The sequence below is a fragment of the Corvus kubaryi genome, unplaced genomic scaffold, assembly GCF_017639235.1.
Source record: "Corvus kubaryi isolate FWS band 111438036 unplaced genomic scaffold, C.kubaryi_AGA036_p1.0 68, whole genome shotgun sequence".
NCBI classification, from domain to species: domain Eukaryota; kingdom Metazoa; phylum Chordata; class Aves; order Passeriformes; family Corvidae; genus Corvus; species Corvus kubaryi.
The window spans coordinates 15,605,164-15,617,279 of NW_024582056.1; positions in this window are offsets into that span (position 1 = coordinate 15,605,164).

The window sequence follows — 12,116 nt, forward strand, 5'->3', positions numbered from 1 at the left end:
TTACTCCACATGCTCTAAAATTGTCGTTAGTTTGCAAATTCAAAACACCAAATATTTCAGACAGAACAAAGGCAGTGATCTTCAGCAAGTACTAATTTCACAGGAAGTTTTAAATTCCAAGATTTATCCATATTTTAGCATAAGTCTCATTTGCAGTTATTTCATGCAGTTTTCTGCTTGAAAAAACAGTCTTAGCTTTAGGAGATAGTATATCTTGTCAGCCTTCATAGTGCAAAAACTGTTAAAGCTATTACTTGGCTTAAATGCCTTGGAAGAGAATTTCTCCCCAAAGAAGTTGTGCAAAAACTTAAAAGAAAAATGGGAACTGAAGTTCAGAATGGAAATAGTTTTGCAACCTGAATTGCAGTGGAGGTGAATGGTATGGCTAGAACATAAAATCCTTATTTCTGCTATTGCAATGCTGGAAGGCAGACGTTAATCACCAGAAAAGACAAAGATCATAAGCTCCAGCCAGTCAAAAAATAAGAAGACTGGTTTCTAAAGGTGGTTTTCTTTCATAAACAGCACTGTAATGGCCAAGTTATTCCGCAGTGCTGGCTGACTGAGGCTCTCAATTGTTGCATTCCCTATGGCAGCACGAATACCACAGGACAATCAGGTTAAAGTGAGGAATTGTAAGTCTAACCCATGAGCCACCATTAGCAGCAGCACGTCCCATCTGCAGCAGAGCCACCTTGAAAGTTGTCCTCCTACTCCAGCCAGTTAGTGGCTGCAGGCCAAAAGGGATTAAATCTGCTGCCCCTCATTTTTCTGACAAAATGGAAATAAATGTATCAAAACAGAAGAATGTCCCAGGATCAATGCCTCCTGCTTTGAAGATAAACATCCTGGCTCCCCTTCTGTATTTACTGCATTTACCATTTATGCAGCAGCAGGAGACCATTATTGTGACAATGTTCTGCTCTACTGACATTACCTCTTAATTATATCTTCATTAAGACCAAATTAGAAAGCGGTCATGAAAGTTAAGCCAACTGAATTGCTCAATTGGCTGAACACCCTGACACTTTTTTTAGAAAAGTGATGCTGGCTCATGCAACAAAATGTTTAATGATCTACCTCACTGCCGGGAAGTGTTGATTTTCACTTTAAATGGTGAATTTGCTGCTCAGTCACACTGCATTCATTCTGAATGGACCCTGCTTAGTGGCATGGCAGCACAGCTGGTTTAGCTCATACCTGCGAGGTGATGATGTTAGATTGGGTTTGCTACTGCTGTCTCTTGACATGGTTTCTTCATTAAAGCTGCAGGCAGAAATAATCTGTACCCTGATAAGTACAGAAAGAACCAGGGAATTACATTCCCCGACAGCAGAGCTGGTACCTCCAATTCACTCTTCCCTCCCCTGCACCGTGATGAGGTCAGTGATAGAGGGAAGCTGGGACAGACATCGGCTCAGCCAGCCAGCTGCTGGAAAGCTGTCCTGCTCCTGCAGAGCAGGGCGAGGGCTGCCTGCCAGGCCAGCTGCAGCGCTGCTCCCTGCAGCACTCCTGCAGGAGAAGGTGCTACACACTGCCAGGACCAGCAGTGACCTCTGGCATGGATGCATCTGGGCTGCCTGCACACACCTTGCCTGCATGCTGGAGCAGACCAAGGGCAGAATGGCTCCTGTGGCAAGCTTTGGGCCAACCCTCTGTCCTCCCTCCATGCAGATACCCTCTCTGTGCCTCTTGTGCTGTGGGAGTCGAGTGAGAGAGACCTGTGCTTCATGTCTGTGTCTGGTCAGATTTGTGCCACAAACATCAGAGCAGGGCTCAGACATCCAATCCTTCATTTTACAGTTCCCAAGTCTTTCTCCTACTCCCAGACTGCAGCACCTCCTAACAAAAGTTTCTCTATAGCCTACAGTGGTCAGGTTCTTTGGGAATGAGTTGTAGCATCCAGACCTATGAGCCCAGGCATTACCTGTCAAGTATATCCACAAGCCAGCTGATAAATATTATCAGCCAGATGCACCGGGGAGACAGAGACAACCTCCATGAACCTACAGAGACAGAAAAGGTGCCACAATTGCCAGTGATCAGCAGTACACACTCCCTATTACCCAGTGTTTCTGTCATCACAGTCAGCTGATTTGTAGGGAACAATCAATTAATAGCTAGTTATAATACAGGGAAAAATACTTAGAGGGGAATGTGATTTTTGAGGAACTATTCTACATAAAGCTGTGAAGGAAAGAAAAAATTATTTCCTTTTGAGTAGATAATAGAAATCAGACTCCTCACAGCACAGCTCTTGAAGCAGAGAGAGAGGGTTTGCAGAGTCTCAAGTGAAGAAAGCCAGAGGCAAACTTTACCTGCAAACCTGGACAGATCGGTATCATTCATGCTTAGCAGCTTTGACAGCCAGAAGCACATGGGGACATGGGAATACTGGAATCATGGGTCCCTTGGTTCCAGTGATCTGATATGCACTTGCAGCTGCAGTTTAAATAAGGGAGAAGATATATTTTTGGTCTGAAAATTGAGAGCAAAAGAAGGAAGGATGTGTTAAACACGTCTGGCTTCTTCTTGTTCAGAGTTTAGAGGAAGGGAATTTGTAATGGTATTACAAATGGATGCTACAGGGCAGAGCAGGCAGAAAAAAGAAACCTTGCCCTTTCAGAAGCAGTTACCAGCTCTCCATTATGCCTTTGAAAAGCAATTTAATATGAAATTTCCAAAGGGAATCAATGCTGGCACTAATGTTGGGAGTCAGTGAGTGTGCCACATATTTACGATGTCTGACATAAAAGAGAAACCCCTGCAGTTTGGAGCCCTCAGTCCAATCTCTCTTATTCCTCCGCCTCTCAGATGTGGAGGAATAAGAGATGCAAGGAAATGACTCCACCTGTCACTAAGTGTGGTAGAGAAGTCATCCTTAAAACATGATGATCTGCCCAGGATGCAATGGATGGATTGTATTGCTTGGGGGAGGGGAGGGGGGGAATAAGGGGAAGTAAAATGAGCACAAGGAGGACGATAAAAACCTTTTAGTCAAGGAGTTATAATGAATCTCTTTGGTTTGGATACCCTAACAGAGAGGAGAAACAGCCTGTGTTCAGCCAGGCTGTTGTTTCTCTAAGGGCTGTACCTTATATTTAGTAGCTGTATTTTATAGGTAATCTGTGATGCTTCATTTTCACTTCAAAACAAATGTGAGTTAGAAGGAAAAAAGGCAGAGAGACAGAGAGCGAGAACACGTAGCAGAAATGAAGTTGATTCAACCATTTCCAGTCCTAAAACAGAGCACATAAAATGAGGATGCAGCTGGTTTAGTGATCACTGTAATCAGCACGATTTACTGCTTACAGATGACTAATTTTCAGTTTTAGGGAGGTAAATTGAGGCTTACATAGTTCAGCTTTATGCTAGCACTACAGGTAATGTAAGAAAAATGGCCTGTGAATTCCTAATACCAGAGATTGTGTATTATAAGAGAGCACAGAATGTAGACTTTGGCTGAAGTTACAGAACTACAGATTTGGAATCAGATGAAGTTTTAAACAAGCCTTGAGGTGAGTTTTCTTTCATTTTAATTATTCCTTAGATCCATTCAGGCCCATTCATATTTTAATCAAAAGCGATCATAAGACTTTCATGGGTAAATGGAAAATGGATCTTGATAGATGGTCATTGTATCTCATTTTGTTAACAGTTGAATAACCAACAAGAAGAACTAACTTAATACAGCAAGAAGTGAAGTTCTGAGAAAGAGGAATGAAGAATAAGATAAAATATTATTAAATTAAATGAACTAAAGCTGTGCTGGACATCCTAATTATAACATAAAGAGGAACAATGCAGCAGGGGACACGAGTATCGACGGATGTAGATAAATAGCACAGAGGAGGAGGAGAGTGTGGGAAGATCTGAAGTTATTGTAGGAGAAGAGAGGTAAGGCAGCACACAAAGACAAGGTGCCTGGAGAGAATATACTGCTCCTGTTCGAGAATAATATGGATGCAGGGAGCAGAAAGACATAAGGCTGGGTACAAGCTCCAGGAGTGTGACCCCAGGAGCACTCAGAATGAGGCAGGTTGAGGGTAGGACCATGCAGTGGCAGCAGCTTGTAGAGTCCTCTGACTAAACTAAAACATTGCTGCTGTTTTCTCCCATTCCACACTGACATTACAACACCCTGACTAGGAGGGGTTACCAGGTACATCCTAGTGAAAGGAAGACATTCAGTTCTGTGCAGGGTAGAAGCACTTCACAGGAAAATACACCAATGTATTTTTTTACACTTTTCTTGAAAAAAACCCCAACATGAGTGCCAAACACAACTTTGCTAAAACATAACAGGAGCATGTCCTAGAGAAATCTGAGTCTCCCTGCTGCTGGGCACTAACAGCCTGAGTAAAGCTGCCTCTGTGCTGGTCTTCCAGGCAGCCCTCACACCCGAGTGTGTCAAGGAAAATCACCAATGAGTGCTGTTATTTACAGTCCCTATCTCACTAGGCAAAGTCTGGTCTCAACCAAAGACACTTCTTATCAAAGGTGAGATTACAAGAAGAGGGAATCCCCACTCCAGCCCTTCCCAGGTGCTCTCTGGCACAGGTCCTTGGCAGAGTGAGGTTAGCTGAGCTTTGCCACTGGTGAGCTGCAGAGGCACGAAAACCATAGTGGTTTTGACCTCTAAAACTCCCTTCCAAAGAGGGAAGGCACTGTGTGCTGCAACCACCACAGTGGGAAAGACATGACACTAACAGCATCCCAGGAAGGCAAAGCCCAGGTGGGGAGAGGAGGCAGGGATCTCTGCTCCTTGAAAGCAGATGAACTGCCCTGTCCCACAGTCAGAGGAAGCTGTGTCACTGGGTGTTAGATCCCCACAAGGATCAGCCTGAAAGGGAGCACTGAAATAGTCAGGGAGGAGCAGGACTGGTGTACAGAGGAGGTCAGGGGTAGGGTATAGGACTGGGACAGAAGGAAACCGACTAACATGCCTTTGCCATAGAGCTGTTGTCTTTATCATGACATGCTGGGGGAAAATGGGCAAGAAGTTGTAGAGGAATACAAGTTGAATGAGTAACCTGAATAAGTCCATGCTGAACTTCCAGTTTTATGAGGAGCACTTCAGGAGTAGAGACAAAATCTATAGAATAGAAGGGATGCAGAGAAATGGAAAAGCAGTGAAAACAACACATAACAGTTACAAGTGAGATAAACCAAAACAATGGGGTGAAAAAGAAAAATGGAACAAGGTGATGTTTAATGACTCTACTTTCCAATTTGAAAGGGCAATAGAGTCTACATGCAGTTGGCAAGAAAATAAACTTGAATTTTTAGCACATCTTTATTATGGGATGGCTCAACAAAATGGGCTTCTTTTCCTCTCTACTGTTTTTCTTCAAATCATAAGCATGTCACTAAGCCCTAACTCCCAGGATAAATAATTAGGTTGCACATGTCTAAATTTTAGCTGTTAGCACTGAAGCCGCTAAAGAAAGGAGTTTTTCCTACAAAGCATCCAATTCTTCATGAAGGGCAGCTTCCTTCCCACACTGGTTCTCTTCTGTTTCAAAAACATGAGGTGTTTGAAATATCACCATTTTAAATCAAACCCATGTGAGTATGTTAGTACCTTCACAGTGACAAATGCCTACATTATCCTCTTTCTTGAGGAAGGCATTGCAGCCCCGAATTTTTCATGTCAAAGCTAATACAGTCACCCATGGATTACATTACACTGTAGACAAAAAAACTAGATTAAAGGAGAAGTATTTTTAGCTTTTTACAAACAAGGTTGTCTTAAAAAGCATGGTGAAACTGAGTGGTGAAGTGATGGGACACCATCACAAGCAATTCTCCACACAGTGTGTGACTGAGATAACCACAGTTACTATTTATTTTACTTATCTACACTAAGCATTTCACCTTTAAAAAACTTCATGTGGAGAGAAGTGCATTCCTCACCCTCGGTGGATGGCACATATCACAGCCACATCAGTGTGCCTGTAGGATCTCTGCTGCTTTCAAGGCTCAGCGGGGTGGCCTGCAGACTTTGGGCAGCTGAGGGTTGGGGCAGAAAAGGAACTCTCCTTGGTATTGAACTTATTTCAAGTGCATGAACGAGCCCAGTTTCACTGGGAATGGAAACACAGGATTTAGGGCAGGTTCACAAAGAAACTCTCTGTGCCTTGCTCCATATCAGCTTTGTTTAACTCTTGTGAGCAGAGTGAAGTCAACAGTTGAGCAGACCCTATGTGGTGACATTATATGACAAGCAGTCCTTAGTCCTTGGCTTATGATTGGAAGAGCAATTGAAGAAACAGAATCCCACAACCTGTCCATCATTGGGAACAGCACAAATTTCTGCTTCTTAGCCATACATTCTACAAAGACAGCTTACCTAAAATGTGGGTAAGGTTAACACTTTTTGTTCATTATTCAACATAGATCAATTCATGAGCTACAATAATAGGCCATAATTTGCATATATGTCACTTCTAGGCCTTCTTTTTCCTCTTTCCACATCATCCTGTACAACCCTTCCTATGACATTCTCGTCCAATGTTTCCCATTTTTCAAGTACACTGCACACTGACTTCATGCCTTGATCCTTCAGCACATCATGAGAATTCAAGTTCTACTGGTTTCCTGTAGGCTCATTGATAAAAGAACCTCTGCATTAGCTGCAGGCAGGATACAGAACCCCAAATAGTTGCTGCCAATTTCCTCCTTTGATGCTGCTTCACAGGGCTTGAAGGAATTCAGCAGGACCTAGGCATTCAGATGTAGGCTGTGTTTTTCCTCTGTGATTGGCAGAGACTTTTGGCTGTTAACAAACATGCTTGAAAATTAATCCAATGTTTTACATTTGAGTAAATATGATGTATTTTTAGCCTTGCTGGAACCTAGCATCACTGCTTGCAGACGGAGGGAGCTGTCATATTCCTGCAAGCATTTTTATTCCTACAGAATTAATTACAGCATCAAATCAAATTTGACTCTCCTCTGGCACCTGATTTGCAGCTGTAAGCCAGCAACTAGACACGATAACCCAAGTGAAGGGACAGAAGCCCAAGTACAGCTTGAGCTGATAAACAGAAACCTATGTTTTTGAGACTGTGTATCGCAGACAGCAGCACTGTGCTCCCTTTGGCAAAGAAAATCATCCTGAGGAAGAATTTATCTAGTGACTGACAGGAAGCAGTGGGCTATGAGCCTAGAAGATAATATTTTGGCTGGCTCATTTCTTCTCCTCAGAAGCTCTCTCCTGTAGAGCTCTGTGCTGCACAGAACTTACCAGGGTAACCGGTAATGAGGTTGCATTTTGATCTTGTTTATACTTTGTAGAGGCTTTCCTTGTATATAAATTTACTTTTATAGACTACAGAAGATAAGTACTCTCTGATCATTCAGCTAAAAAGGGTTTGCTTTTAATACAGAGTCTTCTTGTGCTGCTTCTACCATATCTGGTCAGGACCCAAACTTTATTTTGCTTCAGAACATTTATGCTTTAAATATCCCCTCGGCATTGTATTTGTTACTCTTAGAGTATTTTAGATACACCCTGAAAATAAAGGTGGACATCTTCCCACCTGCTCATTTTGAAATGTTTTTATCAAAGATCAGATGTTATGACCATGTTTGTGTCATGATGAGGCAGGAGAAAGGAACCAGATATGGAAGTGAACCCAGTCCAGGACTCCTGACAGCGCAAAGCATTGTGCTGACCTTGCCCTTAATGAGAAACAAGGCTGGGCACTGCTCTACTGATGCAAGGCAGTACTGTCGGAGGGACATGACCTTCTCTTTGCTGATGAATGGTTGTTGACCAGAAAATAGCAACTCTGCACAAAAAAAAACCACTTTCTAAATGAAACAGAGAGGTGGAAGTAAGTAGATACACTTTGGCTGACCCATTACCTAGATGTAGGCTGATGAGAAAGCCATTGCTAGCAGAGCCAAACCGAGATCTGGGCATGTGTTTCCCCACAAGGGTTACACACCTGCCCAACCATGGTTTCCTTTCCCTCCTCAAGGTGAGGCCTGAGCAGGTTGCTGCAGTCTGTCCCATGACCAAAGAGGAATTAGGTTGATCATGCCTGGAGGAACTGTCTCTTTGCTTTCAGTCAAAGCTCTGAATTATTAGTGCTGTGGTAATACAATTAATTAAGGTTATCTGAACACATTTTCATAAATTTCATAAATCACTTAACAAATATATGAACTCAACTGTGCTATTCCTTAGCTAAAACACATAAGAGCTGACTGATATGCAGGCAAGTAACACTGCTGGTTAATGTAGTTTGAATTCAGAGGGCACGTGGGTAAAGAAGTCATCTAAGGAGCAAAGTAATTAGAACAAATGATGCCCATCAGCTGTCGTGAATTTATGAGGGTGTGGGAGTGGATTAAGAAAGGGATTTACCCCCTTCAGAACATCTTTCATTAGCAGAAAGTAAAGCTTTTATGAGAGGGCACCACAGCAGCACCCAAATTGCCTGATCTGAAAGCACTCCTTCCTGTTAGCTGTTGCTGTTTCCTCCAGTTTTCCTAGGCTGCAAGCCAGCAACGAGCACGTCCCGACAGCCCCAAGCTCAGCTGTCTGTGTGTGTGTATGGGCATTTATCATGTGTAGTCTTCAATTTGCTCCCACTAAACTGCCATTTAGGGACAGGGACTAGAAGAGAGGAACATTTAACAACATTTAGGTTCCCAGTATGTGGGACTACTGTTTTTCCCTGCTGGGTCATGGTGTATTGCTGTTTCTTTGTGGTCATTCCAGCTGCTCCTCAAGAAGAGCTGTCCCGATGTAAAACAGCTGGACCTGTAGGCTGTGGCAGGTAGTTCCTCACGTTCTGGATTGGGCTCAGCAGGAAGGAGTTTACATGGAACCTTGGCCCACAGGATTCACAACAAGGAAGACCAAAGAGCAGGGAGAATATCTTTGCCTGTCCCTTCACCCCCTTCCTCTGCACCCCTCCCCAGCTGATAGAAAGTTCCATGCTGGAGTAATGGATCACAGAAAATAGAAGCATTGGATGGACAATGCCACACTGAGACATTTCTCATGACTGATCTGGTCACCAGCCTCTCCTCACACGTCAGAGCATTATCTCAGAGATGAACTCTCTTGTGGCAGCATGCAAGATAGAGCTCACTGTGTTCCCCTGATAAAAGGCAAAAACCCTTCCTTCTAAGTTCTGCCATCCAGAACAGTGTCAGGTCAAGGAGAGATGAGATGCCACTGCCTCCATATATACACGGGAACTGTGGAACAGCGGGTTCAGTGATTTTCCAAATCCCACTTCAAGATGCTGTGAATGAGCCAAGGGAGCAGTGCCCAGGTGCACAAGCATAACATGGTGTGCCCAGGGCACAGCCAGACAGCTGATTTCCTGAGGAAGGTCACTAACCTGGCTAGAATGGAGTGACAAGAAGAAAGATATTTTAGCAGCTGGCAGAGGGGGGATAGGAAGGCAGACCACATACAGCAATGCCTCAATGACAAGATGGTTCTTGGTTGGCATCAAAAAGAGCAATATGCTCCGAGTCAGGCTCACATCTCTCCTACACCTATCTACAGCCAAGAAACTGCCTCATAAAATTATTATTGTACACCTGCACAGAAATAATCTGGGATATTATTAAGAGGCTGACTTAATTGTCAGGATCTAGGGCATGGCTAGGACTTCTCCAAGGTGGTAAGTCAGACTGTACCAATTAGAAAGAGTGAAGTGCAGCACCAGCTTGATTTAAAAATCATCCTAAGTGAATCAGAAAGCAGATGTGCCTTTAGTTGATAACAGTGAAGAAATGAAGTCTCTAAGATCTCTGTCTGAGAGGTGGGATGGAGGAGAAATAGATTTAACTAGCAGCATCACCTTGCGGGAAACCTCTAGGGCAAATTCTCTTCTTTCATAAGTACATTCAGTTGCCAGGAATTGAAAGTAAAATCTGGGGCAAGCCCATGTGGGACCTGAGGAGAGGCTGAGAGAGCAGGGACTGTTCAGCTTGGAGAAGAGATGGCCCAGGGAGATCTTGTCACTGTGTATAGGTACCTGATGGGAGGCAGTAAAGAAAAAGGAGACAGGCTCCTAGTGGTGCCTGGTGATAGTACAAGAAGCAATGTGCACTAACTGGAATTAAAAAAAAATCAATTTAAACATAAGAAATAAAAACATTTTTACTGTTAGGCTGGTCAAACATTGGGACAAGTTGCCCAAAGACATTGTGAAGTCTGTGTTCTGGGAGGTATGACTGGACGGAGTCTTGAGCAGTCTGCGAACAGTCCTGATCCTGAGCAACCTGTCTAGCAAATGCTGCACTGAGCATGGAGGGATTGAACTAGATGATCTCCAGGGGCTTCTTCCAACCTCATCCATGCTCCTGTTTCCTCAGGGCCTTGGCAGTGGGAAAGCTGACAGAGCCCTGCAAAGGAGAGAAGCTTAAGGGTAAAAAAGGATGCTTGTTTGCTACAGCATACTTCCAAGTGGCACTCCCAGCTGATTTATTACACTGGTGGCCTAATTAAACCATATCCTTTCCATCTTGGATTTTTTTTCTCCGTGGTTATCAAAGACAATGTTCTCATCTGAGTAGTCCATTCTAGCTCTAAATCTGCTCCTACATCCCTTCCAGTGCTACATACAATATTCTCTGTTGCCAGAGGCAGCTACATGAAAATGGGACTTTAATTAGCAGAGAACATCTCCTAGTCTCCTCACCTCCCTAGGGCCTGTCCTGCATCTCTAAGGGCATCTGTCTATCCATTATTTACCCCCATGAAGGCTCAGGGACCTCCAGCAAGGATCATGTTTTCAATGAAACAGGCTGTTCCCAAAACCTTTGATGGTGGATTATAAGGCTCCAGAGAAAGAATCCCACTTCAGGTGAGAGTTTTAGGGCCTGCCTTTCACAAGAGAGATGCCAACAGTGCAAAAACAAAATGCATGCCTGGAAGAGCCCCATTCCTAGGAGTCTGGATCCTCACTCACTGAATGTCAGTGCGACTGCCCTGAAGGCAATAGACCTGTGATGACACGCAGGGATGTGCCTGTTTGCCTCTATAATTTATGTTCTGTTGTCAGTGACTGTACCTGCTTTTACAGATTTCAGTTCTACCAACAAGATTAAATATAAGAGGTAGCCCCTCTGTAAAATACGGCTTTGGACTTCGCCAGCTGCAAAGCAAGTAATAGAAAATGCACAATCTAAGCAACAATTTCTCATCTGTGTAAAGGCAGTGATACTCTGTGTCAGGTCACAGCCTCGGCCCTGGAGAAGTTATGCTGAACTTCCCTGCAGAGTTTCATGGAGGATGGTTTTTATTTTTTCTTGAATTATTCTAGGTAGATGTGATGATGTTTCCTGCTGCACAACACTTCCTCTGAATGCATGTAAGCAGTATCCTCCTCTTCTGCTGAGCAGGGTACTTAAGTAGCATTTCCCAGCCAACGTGGAAACTCCAGGAGCCTTTTGCTTTGCAGGCATTGTTTCTTCAGTTCATTATCTATTTATAGTTGTTGCCTTTGATCGATGTTTGTATTTAACCTTGTATTTCTTAATTTGTAGGTCAGTCTGCATTTACCATGGTTAATTTATTAGGGCAGATTCTTCTTCTCAGTCAGCTCATTGGGGGAGGAAAGCGTGTTTAGGAGCTGTAAATCATTCCAAACAGATCTCATCTAGTAACCTTAGTAACCGAGTTTTGTACTGGAGCAAGTAATATTTTTGTGGTGATATTTTTTCAGTGTGAATAATAGAAAAGTAATGATAAAACAACACGTTTGAGGATGAACTTGCCAATAAAAATTGCTATAAAAGCAGCAGCATTGTTTCAGAGCAAAATTATAGCCAATCCTTTTCCAGAACCTCTGTAAATTGTCTCAGAGCAAAGCTGTTCTCCTGTGTACACTATAAGCTAATTCCTCTATTACTGGATCTTGTAATGCAGGCTCTTAGCATATTTCATAGAACCTCAAGTCACAAGCTTCGTTAAACAGTAAGGCGTGCTGCTTTGGTTGAAAGGATCATGTGGACTATTACTTTCATCGAATATCACTTTCTGCGATAAAGAAAAGGCAAATACTTCAAAAGACACCAGAAAGCTTCATACCAAGGTAATCCTGCAAGTCTGGATAAGCACTAGTTCTCTGCATGGCACT